The following is a 19,567-nucleotide window of genomic DNA, read 5'->3' on the forward strand; positions in this document are numbered from 1 at the left end:
TAAAAATGACCAACACTACTAGAATGAGACAAAAACATGTAAAAGTTCAATAGTTATAACAAGAGATTTCTGTGTGCACGTCTGTGTGTGTACCATGTATAAATTTGGTGTTTTTACAAATAATTTCTCAACTACACAAGATTCTACTACTGTGTACTAAAAAGAACAAGTTTATAAAATTAATCAGTTTGACAGAACTTTTCTGGAGCACTGTCAGGAAAAATAATTGATAATAAAGAAAATGAGTACTGGGGGGGGGACCCCGATAGTACTCATGAAGGCATTAAACAATATACTCAATATTTAAAGCATATACATAAACACAAAAGTCACAGAAGATCCAGCCCACAAGAAATACAAAAGAGGATTTAGTCATGTGTAATTTAGGATCTGTTGAGACACTAGGCTCAGAAATCTTAGCAGAAGACTCTAGTACTATAGCTTGTGACTTGCAAACCAATCACTTCCTGCTTCAACGAGTTCTTGCTATCTACCTGATACAAATGTTATCATGTGCATGACATAATCTCAGGGCATGTAAGTAGATACACATACAGGATGCATGAAAGATGGATGGCAAAGCTAAACCAGGACAGGTAGTACACAACACCTAGTCACTCAGCAAGCTAGGTATTACCTGGAATATGCTGGCCCCATAAAGGTGTCACTCCAAGCATTCAGAAGGTTGTCCTTTCCAGTGACTACAAACCATTTGCCTACAGGAAGAGGGTTTTGTGTTACTTTGTCATTTGCTTCACAGAATGCTAAATTAATGGAGATATTCCAGTTATAACAATTAAGAATGTCCTTTCAAAAGTAAAGCCCACCCTCCTGGATTTCACTGATTGTTAAAGTTAAGGAATAAAGTGGATTAAAGCTAGCAATTTACACAGCTTGTTAGGGAAGCATGCATGGTTAAGTAAACTATATAGTTGTAAGAGGAAACACAAAGTGAGATTCAACTTGGAAGAGTCAGAAGAATCAAGCAATCATTCTGGTTGATAGAAACTGAACAAGGGACTTTGCTTACCACAGTGGGCAAACTTGAGTGACAGCACACAACTCTCATGAAGATGCAACTGGTATTTGTCTGGCTTGGTGACATGTAACACTTCCACATTGCTATTCTCCATCCCCACTTACAGCCACTCTCCAGTTGGGCAATAGCCCAAAGAAAAGATCTGGAATTAAAACAAATGATGGTGGCTGCAGAGGACAAAGCCTTATTAATCAGGAGGTATGCTCTTAAATATAGGGAACATCAACAAAATCTGCAATGTACAGGAAGAACCAAGTCTAAAAAATGACCTCAAGGGAATCCACCTTTAAACATTCCATTTGTCCTTTCAGTAGGTTACATTACCCACAGTTCATACCTGAAAGTAAAGTCATGCTGTTGCAGCTGCCGCCCTTCCACGCAGGTCCCAGGACCTCACAGTGTTGTCCAAACCTCCTGTCCAGAGCTTGGTGCCATCGTTAGAAATGTCAATACAACTGGCTCCCATATAATGCAGCCCCTGGAATTGCCTGAAAATATAAAATGGAGAAAACCCTTGAAGTTAGTTTTTTTATTTTAATTCAATTGGAACTCTCTGCTGATCAAATTCAGTGCAGATTTTTATCTACAGATCTCTCATTTTGGTTTAAGTTTTCTAATTATTCAAAATAATAGCAAAACATTTTCAAATGTCCACATCTGGCCATGTCAGAGGGAAAGAATATGCTCAAAGAAACAGCCAATGCAAGTACACTCAGTGTGCTCCACTGCCCAGGGTTACTTCTGGTAAAATGTATATGGGGCATGGAAGAAGAGTGCAAAGTGGGTCCTTGGCACATAGTTGAGGATGGCCTTGATTATCCTGAACCTTACCTAAAGGCACAAGAACAATTATTTTTGTGTTTGGAAATTAGTCTGCAGCCCTTCAAGATAAATCACAAAGGGGCTCTTTTCTTCCCATACATGTTCCCTGCCTTATAGCTAAAGTTCCCAATCTTCTCATATTCTTTCCCTCATTATAATGCTGATTCTCATTTCTCAATCTATAAATCCAGCTGCCCATTTGTTCTTAAATATGAGAACAGACAATTTAGGTCATGTGAGCATAAGCAAAAAACCACAAGCATAGACCCCTTGGCAAGAAGTCCTTGCTTCACTCATTGAAATTGTGACACATGCAACACCTAAACTAGAACAATATACTATGGCTTCTCACCAAGGAGCTAGGGTGATGATGGATGTCAGCAGGCACAGATAACAAACTACATTTACCTTGAATGAATCCTTTGTTAATGACAGCAGCCTAATATCTCAAAAATAGAGACCCACATTTTTAAAATCTAACTAAGTAATACTGTGTGTGTGCAAAAATGAAACATTCATTTAATACAGTATAGGGAGCAGAGTTACATTTAAAATTTATTATCTCTAAAATGTATCTGGTTCATAACATTTTAAAGAAAGCTGTCACTCCCACCCAGACACATACAAACACACAAACATATACACAGACAGACACAGAACCTGAATACCATGTAAGTAAATTAGAAACCCTCCTTTACACCAAGCAGTAGATTCAGCAGACCTACCTCACAGAGTCTGGTTGTGCAGATCCACACTGCAATGTTGCCATCTACTACAGCATGAGAAGCAGACCTTGGAGTCAGGGCTGATGGCCAGAGCCTGTGAGCGGGGGCTGAGGATGTTAGCTCTGCCTTAATACGTGGGGTTGGAGCTGCCAGGTCCCAGACCAGAGTGTACTGGCTTCCCCACCAACAATTAAGTACGACCATCAGGGAGCAATCTGCATAGGAGACAGGATGTAGTTATCCCTGTTCTATGGAGACAAAAGTCATCACAAAATTATTCACGAGGAAAAAAAAACAGCATTAACATGAGATCAGGAATCCATAAAAGTATTGTGTTCCCTTCTGGTTTAATAGACATTTATGACAATGATAAAGTAGATTAATGCTACAAAAATTACATGAAATTAAGGAAGTACTTAAACTTTTAAATATTTAGTACTAAGATATTTAATCTTAGTTAGCACCCAAATGCAAAGATCTAATCCCTACTTCCACCACCAATTATATAACTGTGGATGTAATCTGCACAAATAGATCTACAAGCAATGGATCTACAAATGGATCTACAAACAAACCATTATAATTCTTCAAGCTCTGAAGCCCTGGTATATTTTGCTGAGGACAAAAGGTCCTGGTATTGAAACCACTTGACTGTTAGTTACTCGGCAGTTGACACTTTTTGGCCTAGCCTTGCTATGTATGACTAACATTGTAGGCTCAATGAAGTGCCACCAACAGTCGGAATGACAAGAAAAGAAAAATGTTTCCCTGTTCATTATGAAAATCTTATATACATTTAATTATGTTAGACTAAATGATGCACTAAGAAATTCTTCTGATATAAGGGAAGAAAATCAAGCTGCAATTTCCTGTGCAACCCAAGGACAAATGGTGATAGAGCAGTTAATGGGCTTGGAAGCCACACGAACAATTGTCTTAAAAAAGGTCTCAGGCATCTTGGGACAGAAGCGATGTGTGAACTCTTAGAATTCTTGAACCAATTTACCTTTGACCCTGGGGACAAGGTGAATGCACATTGTACAGGTGCACAGAGAACCCATGAAAAATTAGACTATTCTGAGAGAAAACTGTATACTATCTTCTTGGGACTGTTATGGTTCTTTCACCATCAGGGCCTTTCTTTATTAACCCTTCTTACTTACCAGGCAGTCCAATTGAGAGACTGGGCTCTTGTTGCCAGGGTGACTGATGTCCCAGACCTTTACACAGCCCTTGCCACCTGTGTACACGTGCCTTGTGGGATTGCTGATGGTCACTGCACACACCACCTCCCCATGGTTGAGGGTGTTAATCTGTCGAGCATGTCGGGGGATCCCAGGTCCAATGAGGGCATCAGGAGGAAAGGGGACAGGCTGCATCTGGCCGTCAGCACTAACGTGAAAGGAGTATGCTCTAGGGCACAGGAAGGAAAAACAGCAGGAGAATAATGTAAAAAGCATTAGCTTTTGCTTGTTTTCTTTTGAGACAGGCTTTTATGTATCCCTGGTTGGCCTCAAACTCAGTATATAGTAGATGGGGACCCGCCCATCTTTACTTATGCCTGGTTTAAGCAGTGATGGATATTCAGGTTTCATAATACTTAGAAACATGTTCCACCAACTAAGCTACATTCCTTGAAAATGTTACTAACCATTCAATACAACAAAAGATTAAGAAAATCCTTTCAGTGTTACTTGAGATGTATTTAAAAAAAATATCAAGTGGATCTGGTACAGCACAACAAGCTTCAAAGTCACGGGGCTTGGTCCATAACCAAATACCAACTGGCTATTTAATAGTTTCTGCATGACATCAGTAGTTACCTAGACTCCCTCTGGAATATAATTCTAACTTCAAAAGGAGAGTGAGTGAGTCTACAGCTTACACAGAACTAAGCGGGATAGCTAACATTGTATTTATGTATGTATGTATGTATATATGTATGCATATCCTGTTTTTTTCTACTCTAAACCTTCACTGCTTTGCATTTTTCAGCTGGTTCCATGGCCTGCAACAGATTTTACCCATGAGATGGACTCATTCCAACCAAATTAGTTATTAATGGAGATGACTAAGCTAAAATTATGAAGCTCTCTCTGCATATAGTTCACATTCTGTAGGTAAAAATGTTGAGATGACAGATATGCCAAAAATACAGTTTTAACATATTGATCAGACTAAAGAATCACAAATTCTAAAAAATTCTGAAGGAATGAGACTTTGGAAAAAGTGTCCTGCCTGACAGCCCCAAGGTTCACCTAACTTGTGGACAGCACTTTCATTTCCAGTTCACACCCTTAAAAGCCCCGTAGTATGAAAAACATTTAGTTTTAACCTGGAGCTGGAGTCTATATCAACAGATTCTACTTTGTAGGACAAAACTGTGAGGAAGGGAATGGTAAGGCTGCTGGGAAGAAGACCAACTTTAGGAGAAACAGATGCCAATAGCAGGTGGGAAGGAGTTGAGCCTATCGGTGATAGCACTTACGGACCACAGCCCTTTTTGAGATACATGTTCCATATTAAGCTAAAGCATTTGTGGGTATATAAAAGATAGGAGTTGGGTAATCCATGTGCAGGGGGTAAGAGTCAAAGCTCAGATAATGGTGGTTTGAATGAGAAATGCCCCCAAATTCTCAGGCATTTGAATACCTCTGTTACCCAGTTGGTGGCATTATTTAGGGAGCTTTAGGTAATTTTCCCTACTTGCATTTGAAGATGTGTGTGCTCTTAGCTACCAGCTCCAGCCACCACAACAGCCTCTTGTGGCTTCCTTGCTATAATGGACTCTAAGCCCTTGGGAATCATAAGCCAAAATAAACACCTTCTTCCACAAGTTGCTTTCAGTCACAGTGTTTTATTACAGCAACACAAAAGTAATTAAAATCAATAGTTTATAGTTCCTTCACTGCAAAAATTGTAGGCTGGTCATGTTTACAAAAAGCTAGGCCATCATTAAGAGCACACCACAGCTGCTTGAGTGAAGGCTTGGGAAGCTGAGAAGTCAATAGACAGGGGTACTTCCTAAGTCAAATAAAGAGGACTTAGAGCCACAGCAATTGTGACCTCAGAAGAGTGAACTTATGAGGACTGTGTATAGATGGTGAGAATGCTGGGTGCAGGAGTTGTAATTCATAGCATAGGACCTGGCTTGGGAAGGCAGGTAAGGTTATACTGGATAGGATGCATAGACTATGGAAGCCACATTTAGGGTGATGATGAGAGCTTTAAATACAGGTAGGTGAAACTGAGTAAGGAAGATTTTCAATAGATATTATCCTGGAAACAAAGCCATCAGGGGCTATTCTTACAATCACTAGTCATACTCTGAGCCTTGTGTAAGGTCTTTTGGGGAAACACCATTGAGGTAGAAGATGGGGTAGATTCAAATAGTGAAGGCCTGAAAGAAGCAGGGTTCCCGGGAACAGGAACCACAAGTCTAACTCTTCAAAAAACTGCAAAGGATAGTACTCAAGAAAGAGCCAAAAATATACAATGATTGCAATGGTAGCTTTTAGGCTGTGAGGAAAATGAAAGGACACTTCCTAAGGAGTACAGAGGAAAGGCTGACTCCAGGAGGGCCAGTTCTAGTTCATGTTTGTAAAGAAAGGCTGGCCCTCTGAGGGGAGGATGACTGAGAAAAGGCTAATTGATGTAGCAATTAAGAGGTCACAAAGACTAAATCTTACAGGAAGAGAAAGAAAATTATTCCACATTCAGGTAGTGTTGCTTTTTTTTGAGACAGGGCTTCTCTGTGTAGCCCTAGCCATCCTGGAACTCATTCCCTAGCCATGGTGATCTTGAACTCAGAGATCCACCTGCCTCTGTCTCCTGAGTGCTGAGATTTAAGGTGTGAGCTACTTACTACCATCCAGCTATTAAATGTTCTTAATGACAATTTCTTTAAAAACAAAACAAAAATCCTTCCAAGGATCCCTTCACTAAATTGATTTTTAAAGAACTTTGAGAATTTAAGGGCTGGAGAGATGGCTCAGTCATTAAAGGCTAGGCTCACAACCAAAAGTACAAGAGAATTTAAATAGTTAAAACAAACAAACAAACAACTTTTCCTTCAAGGTTTTTGTAAAATTTACATTAATACAATGCTCTAAGTAGCTACCATGTAACCTGCAGCCTAACAACATGAAGGACTGGAAAAAATACTCTTTAGCATATTTATTATTAGGAAAGCTAGGCTTGAGTTCAGGCTTGGGAAAAGCATGGCAGTTCTCCACTTGAGGTGGTAGTAGAAACTTCTGGTCAAGACTGAAGGAAGAGAACTGAGTACAAGGCTCAGAAGCATGGTGAGCCAAACAGGCTGTAATTCTAAAGTGGTCTAACTACATGACCCTTAGGACGAAGGTGGTAAATGCTTCTTTAAATATTCCTAACACAATTATTCTGAAGCCACAATTCCTGTGGCTTCAAGGCTGACCTGCATCAAGAGCCCTCATCCTACCCACTTCACTACATCTGCTGGCTATCTACTTGGTAACTGTTAGTAATAGCACCTGAAAAACAGGACTGTACCTCTAAAGTAGTCCTTCCATCTCATCTCAGTTCATATAGAACTCAGAGTTGTTATTTGATTAATCCCATGACCTTGTTATTTAGTCACTGCTTGAAATAGACCAATCTTTCACCTTCAGAGTTCTTGGTCAACAAAACTTGTTAGTCAACCACTATTTACAGATTCTACACAGGTACACAGAATTTTATGGTAATTGATATTTATGTCTTCAACTCTCAAGGAACTCAAAGTCTAATTTGCCTTGTTTCCCTTATTAATCTGCCAAATATTTACTGAACAACTTGGCTGTGGAGCCAGCACTGCTTGAAGCAACTGGGATATTTGGGTTAGAGTCTATAGTAAAGTTAGTTATAAATGGAAGAACCTCGAGTTTTATTCAGTAGACAGAAGACAAAAACAAAGTCAAGGTCACCCAGGTATTCTTAACACTGAAGGGCAGGTGAAACCAGCAGAAAAAGAAAACAAAGGGACACTAAGGCAACAAGAAAGTACCTATGTAAACCAAAGTATCAAGCAAAGGGAAGTTAAATAAGGAAGAAAAATCAGTATACATTTATTTATTCTTTGAACAAACTGACATTGTAACCATCAACTATGAACTAAGTATTGCTTAAGGCATTGGACATTTCCCCTCCCTCTCTTCTTTCCTTTTGAGCTAGTGTTTCTCTGTAGCCAGGCTGGCCTTGAACTAAGAGATATGACTGTCTCTGCCTCTGCCTCCAGAGCGCTAGTGCTACCCCAGGGCTTTGGAAGTTACTTCTTTAACTGAATATTCATTATTGGTGGAAGTGCTAACTGATACAACCACTATGGAAAATCAGTGTGGGTGTTTCTCAAAAAAACTGATCTACACTACTCTTGGGTTTATATCCAAGGGACTCTACATCTTATTACAGAAATACTTGCTCATCCATTTTCATCTCAGCTCTATTCATTAACTGTCAGAAAGTAGAACAGCCTAGATGTCCATCAATGAATGAATGGATAATGAAAATGTGATATGGTTACACAGAGTATTTCTTTAGCTACTGAGAAAAATGAAATTATGAAATCAGCAAGTAAATAGATGGAACTAGAAACAACCATCCTGAGTAAGGTAACTCAGACCCAAAAAGATAAATACTGCAGGCTTTCTCTTATATGTGCACAACAGCTTTTAAGTTTCAGATGACTGTGTTCCATTCAAAATATCTAGAGGTTAGGTAACTATTAAATGACTAAGAGTCTTCCAAGGAAGGGAAAGGAGAATATAGTGTTATAAAAGGATAATGGAAAAACCACAATAGGAGGATTAAATGGGAGGGAAGGGTAGAAAAGGGAATATGGGGGAGGGATAACTAACATTAAAGGCTTTTTGAGAAGCCATTTGGAAACCTATTATTGTAGAAGTATCCTACAATACATACATATATAAAAGGAATTTAAATGGAGTTAACCACAAAATAGTAGAGAAAATACTCCAACTAGACTTCATATGCTACCAAACAAAACATACAGTACCAGGAATGTGTTACAACTTTTTGACTAAAGGCAGTGCATAACCAGGCCTAACCTCTGGCTATTGCCAGTGTTATTAGTTAGCCTCCACAGCTTGTCAATGAATATGCAAAAATTGAGTTGTTGCTCAACTAGAAGCTTCATCTCCTACTGATTAGTATTCATAGTGCTGGAAGGCACTATATACACAATAATCTCACTTAGCTATGAACACTTTGAGCTATAATAGTGACCTACCTGGAAAATACATGTACTGATATAACAGAGACACAAATCTTATGAAAGTATCTATTTTCTTATTAAAATTAAGGTTCACATTCCATGAGATGGAACTCATACCTGACACTGTTGACGAGGCCAAGAACCTTAGACTAGATAGGTCATGGGTCTTAGGGGAAACCCTACTAGTTATTTTGATAAATGAATGTAGCAATAAAACAACTCTTATTGATATACTGTTACACCTATAAATACTCATCAGTGCATTGCTCAACCCTTATCAGAGAAGGTGCTTCTTGCAACAGATGATAATTAACATAGAGACCCACAAATGAACAAAGTATAGAGTAAAAGACTTTGGGGTGCTCAGTCTTTAATGTGACATCCTTATCACACCCCTCCCCTCAAAGATCAGGGATCCATGTGGTAGAGGAGGTGGAAAGGTTCTAAGAGCCAGAGGTTGTAGATGATTCCAAAGGAACAGCATTTTCTGACACAACAGAGCTGATGCACATATGAACTCATAGTAGCTACTACAACATGCACAAGACCTGAAACATTTAAGCCAGATAAAATTTCAGCATGGAAAAGGAAAGTGGGGACATAGTCCCACAATTAAGCACAAAGTTATTTACAAATGATAGCTGTTAAGAGAGGGAAAATCTTCAATGGAGTGATACTGAATACATTATTCTACAGGGCAAGCCTCATGCTCAGTGTAGTTGGCCAATACAATATTGAGTCCATATTTATGCCTATGTATGCTTTCTTGTTTGTTTTGTTTGATTGAGAAAGAAAGAACATGAAGTTGGGTGAGTAGGGAGGCTCTGGGAGATGTTGGAAATGGGGCAAGAATGTGATCAAAATATTTTGCATTTAAGGAAAAAAAAAAAGCCAGCATCATATATGGTCAACTTATACCAACTGGGACTTCTCAACCCCACAGTTGTGAATCAATGCATTTCTGAACATTATATTAAAACCAACACAACACAAAACAAAACAAAACAAAAAAAAAAAAAACCTGTTCTGCTTTTACAGAACTTATATTTAAGTTAACACAATGGTTACAAGTAAGCATTCAAAAGCTGGACATGATGGTGCCCCTTTCTACTACCAGCCCAGCATGTAGGAGGCAGATGCAGAAGGACCAACAAACTGAAGTCTATTGACTTCTATTGAATTCTATCTCAAAACAATTAGAGGAAAATGACAGAGGGGCCAAGAGGGATGTAATTTAAAGAAAGAGTTATTATGGCAGAGTGCTCTGTTAAGAGGGCATCTAACAGAGATCTGAGGTGAGATGGTGAGTTATAAAAAATGTTGATTGAGGAGGATCAACGAGAATACCAAAACAGACAAGCAGCCAGGGGGAGCCTCTGGGAGGGGGAGTCTTCAGTGGCTACTCAGTCATGCCTGGATAGTCACGACTGGAGATGTAGCAAAAGCATGGTAGGTACAGTTTTATGAAAGATGTCAAAGACTCGTGTGTGTGTGTGTGTGTGTGTGTGTGTGTGTGTGTGTGTGTGTGCGCGTGCGCGCAAGGATGCTTCCTAAGAAGGAAGGAAAAAAGTCAGAGTTCCTTTTTTTCTCTCCTTCCTTCCTTCCTTCCTTCCTTCCTTCCTTCCTTCCTTCCTTCCTTCCTTCCAGAGCCAAATACTTACTTTAAAAGTTTTCTTTGAAGACCGAGCTAATTAGAACTGTGTTTAGGTAGTGAGGGAAGAAGAAAAAAAAAAAAAGAAAAGAAAAAAAAAAAAAGTCTAAGGATATTGAAATCAAGACTGTGGAATTGGATGTAGTGAAATTTGAATATAGAAAAAGAGGCTAAAAGAGGTGTGTTGTACTTGGTCTGTTATCGCTCCAGAAGAGTGTGAACAGACATTCCAAATGCTCAGCTCACAGTAAGGAAGCCAAATGAGCAAACTACCTTTTCTGGAAATAGAACTGAGCAGAAGAGTGTCCTGATTTTTTTTGATGCTTAGCGTGTCTGTTCTCTACATGTTCAAATTGTAATCATCTAAGTTTGTATATAAACATCACACTTTCTGAACAACTGTCTTAAAATCAGCAACAGACATGGAGAAGCCCTGACTGCCAGAGCTGCTTTTACAACTTACATTTTTATATGAAGGCTTGATTTTAAACTGAAAATACTCCACCTTATGCCTTGTCTCTTGCTAAGAGAAAATGAAAAATACTATGGAGCCCTATTACTATTGAGTAAATTCCCAAAATCAAGCAAGGATTAGGGCTCAGTAGAATTAATCCAATGGGACAAAAGGTACTCACGGTTTTCCTCCTGGAATGCCTGTCAAGTTTGGAGGTATTGCTGACACGCGCATATGATGGTGTGGATCAAACCCCACCTAAAATTACATGCAAAATAAAACAACAGATTCACACTTACAATACCTTGCACATATGGCATCTGAAGCCTAGGAAAACAGATAATTTGAAATTTGAAAATATGATTTTAGATATATCTACAGAAGTATTTCTTGATAAATAACAGGATGCTTAGGATATAATGGTCATTTATTTAAGACTGGAGAATACAAGAAAATTATACTATTGTTTATTGAAGAAAAAAAGCTTTACCATATTTATTCTCTTTGTTGTAAAATTTTGTAGTTTAAAATGTCAAAATGACTACATATTTTAAAATTCATAAACTTTCTCATTTTTCCAAAGAAAATAATCAATACATAATCCATGTATCTTAATTTATAAAAAAACCACTCAGATTCTTTGATAAATACCTTATATTATATAACCTAAATTAAAAAAGAATGCAAGACAATGTTGTGTGTTCCCAAACTATAAAAGCAGGTAAACATACCACAGGTGATCTTCCATAGGCTGCTGCAGCTGCGGCTGCTGCAGCAGCTGCACTCATCTGGGGGGAGATGTTGTGCAGCCCAGCATAGGCAGCTCCAGGGCTGGTCAGCTCCCCCATTCATCCCAGCATGGGGCACAATCCCAAAGGGAGTTGGATATGGACAAGGTACAGCCATCGGAGTCCTCAGGCTGGATGCTGAGAAGAAAACCAATAACACACAAAACTGTAGTAGCACATAGTTCACTTGGTTAATAATACAACCCATAACTCAAATGAACTCATTTTTACTATTGTCAAAATCATTCAAGCCTTTGGAATGGTTCAATCATCTATGTCATTTCTCTGAACAGTTTAACACAGGCTAGGCATGGGTGGGGCCACACGCCTGGTTTGGAATACTTACCTTATCTAACAGCACTGGTCATCACTACTTTTAACAGATTGTATTACTTTAGTCACTTAAAAATTTTTTTAAAAACAGAAGTATAAATGCATATACAACATTTCCCCCCATACTAACCTAAAGGGTCCACACCTGGTGGCTTTCCAGGTACAGGCCTTAATCCAGGAGTAGAGTTACTGCCAGGGGTAGGTGCATCAGTTCGCGGAGTAGGAGTACTGGACTTTGAAACGGGAGTAGTGGATTTTTTCATTCTAAGAGAGAGCATTTATCAGCCAGGAGAACATGATTTTAAAAGTTTCTTGAATATTAAAACAGTACACAAAACAAAACAAAAAGGGAAATTCAAAAATTTCTTCAGTTTCTCTTGTATTTTGCATCAATTAAAAGTAGCTGGCAAAGAACTAAGAAGGCACAGTTCAGGAAGACATGAATTGAAGCTGACCTGAGATCATTTTGAGGAACCTAATCTAAGTCAGATGCCAAAGAAATTCAACAACTGAGCACACTGAATGTGGGCCACATGCTAGTGGCCATGGTTATGTTAGGCTCCTAACATGATGTTCACATCCTAAGAAGTTCCCTATCTGATCCTCTCAGAAAATACCCACACATGAACCCTCATGGAACCCATGGTATAAAGATTCTCCTTGAAGAGACAACCAGAGTTCCAGAAGAAAAGATAAGTGGGTTGAACCCAAACCTTCATCAGGCTTTCTATCTATCTATCTTACACACTTATAATTCTGTATCTGCACACAAACTGAAGAATCTCCCTATCCTTTAGCTGTGAATTCAAAGGGTCACTGAACTACATATGGATTTTTTAGAAATGAAAATAAGTGGTGAGCTTAAAAAAATAGTGGATTTGCCACACACAAATGCAATCAAACCATAGCTGCAGGAAGAGGTATAGGGACAGTGCCTTGACTAGTAGGAAGTTAAGTTTGGCATTTGGCACTTTTTAAAGTGACAGGAAACTTCTGATGCAGAAGCTAAAATGATAACAGCTGTGTATAGCTTGGCAATTCAAATGCAGCCAGTAATAAAATGACAGTGAAACCCCAAACCAAGTTCACCACAAACCACAGGCAATAAGACACCTCCCTAACTCCAATATGTTGTTTTCACCTTTACTAAGATGTTTTTCTCTTTTTATCCATTATCTTTTTCTTAACCTTACAGAAAGACTCAGGAAACAAATATCATCAATTTAGTAAATAGTTCTGCTCCAAAACATCTTTTCTAGTTAAAGGTATATCTCAAACACACATATCAATTGGAAATCCAAAACCTACAAAAAATGTGAAATATAAAAAAACTGAAAAATTAAAATCCAACAACTATACTGGAAGTGGCAATTCTGGTAAGGATGGAGTAGCTTACAAGGCTAAGCTCTTTGGATTTGGAGGAAGGAGTACTGCTGGAAGATGCAACAGAGGCGGGGCTGATGGGGGCATCTTTTTGAGGAGGCGCGTCTTGTCCAGGCCATTCTCCCTTGGGGAATGTGCTGGGCTTCCTCGAGGGGATGATGGATCCTACAAAGAAAAATAAATTAAGACTCACAACTCTCTCACAGCACCAAGGTCCTTGACTGGGGAAGTCTTCTAACTGAAAACACTTAACAGCTTGCTCAAAAGTACAAAATGTTTTGAAAAAGTAACAGGATTAACTGAAATTGCTAAAGAAAACACCTGGTGTTGAGGTCAGATTCTAAACAAAAACAAAAATCAAAAAGTCTATTAATCTGCTAGGAGCATCAATACAATCATTAGGGTGGCACCTGTGAATTTCTTGTAGTGGAAAAAGACAGTGGCATTTGAAAGGAAGGACCAGCACTTCTGAAAAGCCTGGCATTGTATAAAGTCAGTAATAGTTTCTCGTAAGTAGGACACTAGCCTTTGTTACAGCTGCGGAGCAGCAGGAAGTGCAGCAAGCCACAGACATACCTCATTGGACACATCAACCACTAAGTTGTCATCACTCTTCTCACCATCACTGTCCTGCAGAGAATTGAGAAGCATTATCTTTACCCCCGAGAGAAAAAACAAGCAACATTAGTTTCAGCTACATGTATGTGTCCACACCAGGTCCTTATGATGAAAACTGTACCAAACAGACTTACTTAAAATTTTATAATGTTTTTTCTTTATTCTTCATGTTGATATTATGAGCTAGGAAATGATTCCATTTCCCATCTTTGAAATATGGAGTACAACAGCTTGCTTAGTACTCTAAAACACAGAACACAAACTTTCACACCCACCTAAACACAGAATCCAAGTGTGGTTGGGCATGGTTTGGTCTGGCAGCATTTAAAATATCTGAGTAAGTCACTGCATGGTTAATCTATGAGATACAAATCCAAAATTTGAGCTTTTTGTGGAGCCTGCAATCCTACAAGGAACCAGTTGATGGGAAGCCAAACAACAAATACCTGCTTCCACAGTTCCTACCCAGCATGTTCCCATCTTGTATGGGACCTGCCCAGACACTAGAGGAAAATGACCTCCAATTCACATGAAGGACATTCTGGATGGCTAAGTTAACCACATAAAGTTCTGGAAATAAACTACCCTAACATAAATAATAACTAGTATATCCAGATCTTAGATTAGTTGCTATAGGAAAACACTGTGATCTTGTATACAATGCATTTATGTGTACACACATACATGTATGTTTGTGCAAATAAACACACACAGTTTCAGTTTGGCACAGCTATAAATACCACATTTAAAGAAAAATCTCTTAAAGGATATTCTTATCCTATGTTCTAGAATTGGCAGGCAATGGTTAAAATTACCAACTGATAAAGGACAAGAAAAACTGGCCTCCCCCAAAGCAAATGTGGGTGAACTTACATAGCGAGCTGCAATTTCCTTTTCTTCTGTTTTCTGTTTTTTGCTTTCTGAAGAATAGTCTGTAGAGTTCCTGTGTTTCTCAGAACCCCGGAAACTGGCTGATGGGGATACCGAGGAGCTCTGGAATTAGAAATAGAAGCAGGATTGAAAAAGATCATTCACTTAGAGCAGTTAAACAATTTTTTTCCCTGTGTGTTCTGTGTTACATGCCTGGGAAGTTGTTAGGAGGAGACAGGAGATGAAGGAGGGGATGAAGGAGAAAGACAGAGGCATAGAGGAAAGAAATGGAGAAGACAAAGCAGAAAGATGAGTAGAAGATAGAATAAAAAGGACTACAGGCTGAGTAAACTCCAAAGAGTAGACCTGGTCTCAAGTATCTCAAGCATGTTGCTTAAGAGTTTCACAAAGTTGGGGAAAAGGAGGAACACAAGAAATAGCACTCAGAGAAAAACAGGTCGGCTTTGTTTTGTAAAACTTACTGGCCGACAGAAAGTATTTGAAATTTCTACAGAGAAACTGAATACAGTTGAGCTTAAAGGATAACCAGTAATTTCTGATTAAAAAAATTAAAAAGGGAAAATAATCATTAAGGATTTTAGCAACCAAATGTGGTGGCCATGTGATATATGGATCATAATCACAGAGTTTTTTTGCTCAGCCTACATGTACAGCCTGAAGGACCCAAAAAAAAAAAAAAAAAAAAAAAAAAGTCCCTGCAAACATTAACTATATTTCAGAATATTCTACATAAGCCTACTCATTTTGTCTCCGGAAACCTTAAACTCACTGTGGCCAGAGCAGAGGAAGAGGGTTCATGCCTCAGGAGACCACAGTAAGGGGCTATGTGCCTCAGGCTCAGGCCACAGACTTCATGTCTGTGTTTTCAACAGGCACTTAACTTGAGGTGTCCCTACACTGGTGATAAGAGTTAAACCCTGAGAAAGATGGTTCTTTGCCATGAAAGTTAGATGATTACTGAACACATGTATGATAGCTTAAAACTATGGATGGAAAAGTGAATCTGTCAATGCCATGGGCTAAAGAGATAGATGGTCCAGTGGCCTCAGTGTTCTTCTCTAGAACCCTATGTAAATCTGGAAGAAACAGCATGTGCCAGTAACTCCAGCCCTTCTATAGGGAGATGGAAGGAAAAGCCAAGAGAATCCCAGGTCAGAAGCCAGCTGCCCTACTGTATACAGCAGCACACAAGAAAAGACCTTGTTCCAAAAATGTGAAAGGCAAGGATCTAACCTACACACACACACTCCACATCAATCCATCCCAACTTTGGAATAAGAGACAGAAGAAACCCTTGGCATTATTCAGTAAGGAAAAAAGACTTGAACAAACCACAAGCGAAGTCATTTTATGACTTTTGTTATTTGTTTTTATGGTGATGGGGATCTAACCCAGGACCTCACATGTGGCAAATGTTCTCTACCATTTGGCTATATCACCAGCTTCCAAACAATTTTAAAAGGAGACTAGGTAACTAACTTATAAGTCTTTACACAATTATAGTTTATTTCTAAGCCATAAGATTTGAGGTTTTTGTTTCTTATTCTTATTCTTACCAAACCCAATTTAGTATGGTTTTATGTCACATGAAAACCAATGGTTTCCAACCAGAACTTTTTATCTAGCCATCAACCCTAATACATTCTCCATACTTCTGGAATTTCTATTTCCCCAAAATAGATTCAGTCATCTATCCGTATTCTTCTTTAAAAAGGGCAACTGTTTTCCTACAACCATAAGAAAGACATCTGAACTTCTGAGTTTGGCTGAATTCCAAAGCTCCAACTACCAGCTCCAATCTATAGTCCTGGGCCTGCCCTGAACCCCATTAGTGAACTGAGGATGTTCCTCAGAAGTCTATTATTTTCATAGCATCTGTAGTCTTTCTCCATGGGATTACAGACGTGTCCTTTGACTTGGTATCTTTTAAAATCCCTTTTCAGCATAAAAACCAACTTTTAAGGTGAGTTTTCAAAGCTTCCTCAGATGCTTCCAGGCAGAATTAGTTACTCCCTTCCCTGTTCTTCCCTCAATATGCTGTTCATTCATTGGGTGTAACATGTATAATAAGTGGACTGCTGCTTGTTTACAAAGCCACTTCCTACTTCAGACTGTAGCTCCCTATATATAGGTGGGCAGCATAGAACTGGCCAGGAATGTTTTTTAATCATTAAAAACAATCCTTATGACCCCTGAACATGTGTTTTAATCTAGTTCAAAACCCCTGAGATATATAAATTGGTTGGAGGTGGAGGGGCAGGGTAGAAAAGAGAAATTGGGAAGAGATAATACCTGAAGGTCTTTTAAAAACATCACATAGAAGCTTCCTAAAATGTATACATACAAAACAGGGTTTAAATAGAGGTATATTAAAATGGGAGGAATACCCCAACCAGATACCACTACTAAATAAAAACAAGGAATGAATTATCTCCTTTGAGTTGTTGGCCAATGGAATCCCATAAACTAAGCATTACAGGTCATTGCCATTGCTCTTGGTTACCATCCAGAAAAACGACAACAAGAACCTATTGCTAAAGACCCCACATACTCAAGTCATAAAATATGATGAAATTAAGCTCAATTGGAAGCTTCATCTCTACTGGCTAGCTTTCATAGGGCTAGAGGGTACAATATATGCTACTGGAAGAAAAATGTAATCATCAATTATACTCACCTGTAAACTTTGTAAGCCACAACAATTACCTGTCTGGCCAGGGCCACTGGTATAGTGGCAGACTGTTAAGGGAGTAAACCAACCACTTTCTAATTAGATTTAGGGTCTATTCTATAAACGGAACTCGAATGTTGCACTGTCAATGAGGTTAACAACCTGTGACTAGATAGCATTAAGTTGACTCTTAGTTCCTTATTGTTATACTCATAGGTCAGCAAAATCTCTCAATCCTCAACAAAGAAGCTACTTCTTGCAGGAGGTGGCAATGAACAGACTTAACAACTAACTGGTCAATATACAGTGACTGAGAGACCTTGGAGTGCTCAAACCTAAATGGAACATCTGTATCACACCTCAGCCCTTCAAGGTTCAGGTGATCTATTGGATGGGGAGGCTGAAAGACATAATAAAGAAAACTGTTTTCTGGATATAACAGAGAAAGCTATACATAGGAACTCACAGCAGCTACAACAGCATGCATACAGAAAGTGCATGTGGGTGACTGGAGAGGTAGAGGTAGATCTGAGGAGTTGGGGGTAGGGAAAGAACATGATAAAAAAAATAGTGCATGAAATTCTCAAAGAACAAAAACATTATTAAAAAAACTCATGAGATACATTGAAATTCATTGAGTAAAATGTGCTAGGGTGCCTTGGAACTTTAAAAGAGAGTTTTGCCTTTTCTTTATCTTACTCCTTTACCAATGAGATGCCTTCTCGTACTAATTTGGTATTTTACAAATGAAGAAGAACTTGTGTGTGTGATTAATGCTATCTGAGCCCAACTCTCTACATTAGTTATTTCACCTTACCAATTTCTAAGCAAAAATGGATGTATTTTCAAAAATTACTGCTAAAAAATGCTTGTTTAGTCATTTTTGTCTTGTTTTTTGAGACAGAGTTTCTCTGTGTAATCTTGACTGTCCTGGAACTAGCTCTGTAGCTCAGGCTGGCCTCAAACTCATAGAGATCTGGCTATCTCTGCTTCCCGCTAGGATGAAAGGTGTGAGCCACAACTGGCCTTTCACCAACACTGCCCTACACCTATAGTCTTAGTGCTCATTTATTTTCAAACATGAAATATCAAATAGCTTTCTTGCTTATGGTTGCTGTCTCTCATATGGACAGCTTTCTTTCCTCTGTGTGCGTATGGCGTACATCCACATCCCTATGTAAATTTGCATGCATGTGGTATTTGATGCTGGGTGTCTTCCTTGGTCTCTTTCCACTTTATTTAGGCAGGGTCTCTTGCTAAACTCAGAGCCAATCATTTTTGCTAGTCTAGCTGGGCAACTAGCTCTACAAACAGGCTGCCTTCCTCTTGAATGCTGGGATTACAGAGAGGTTTCTTTGCTTATATGTGGGTTTTGGGGATCTGAATTTCTTCAGGCATTTGTCATAATTTTATTGCAGAACAGATTTGATTTTGCTAGTAAAATAATAAAGTAATTACCACTACTACTTAAAGGTTAAGCTAAGCAATGAATGCTAAGGTGATAAGTGACACCCTAATAACCTAACTATTCTGGAGTTAAACTAACTTGGCATGGGTTCTCACTACACAGCTTAGTGCTACTGGATAGGCATTTGGGTCTTTTCTGAGCAAGAGAGTGGAGAGACTTAAATGATGATAAAGACATTCATGCCTTTGCCAGAAAAGTTTATTTCCCCATCTCTTTGATTACTATAAAAGCTTAGTTAGGCTGGTTATTTACATAGCTTACTACTTAAGACACTTACTGGAACTCCATTATAGCACTATATAAATCTAAACATCTAGACTCATTCAGAAAAATATTTTCATTACAATTTATCATAATATAAGCAATATGTTACACATGGGTAGTCATAGAAGCAGATCAATTTAGAAGTCAAAAAATACTCCGGATGCTAATGCTTTGTAAAGTTGTGCATTAAAAAATCCATTTTTACCAGGA

At 38.7% G+C, this 19,567-nt stretch overlaps 1 pseudogene; it reads right to left on the reverse strand.

Moving 5' to 3' along the window:
- Nucleotides 1-637: 637 nt before the first annotated feature.
- LOC127227825 (transducin-like enhancer protein 4) overlaps nucleotides 638-19,567 on the reverse strand; it is a 123,739-nt pseudogene continuing 104,809 nt past the window's right edge.

Source organism: Phodopus roborovskii, unplaced genomic scaffold (genome assembly GCF_943737965.1).
Source record: "Phodopus roborovskii unplaced genomic scaffold, PHOROB, whole genome shotgun sequence".
In the NCBI taxonomy this organism is placed as follows: Eukaryota; Metazoa; Chordata; class Mammalia; order Rodentia; family Cricetidae; genus Phodopus; species Phodopus roborovskii.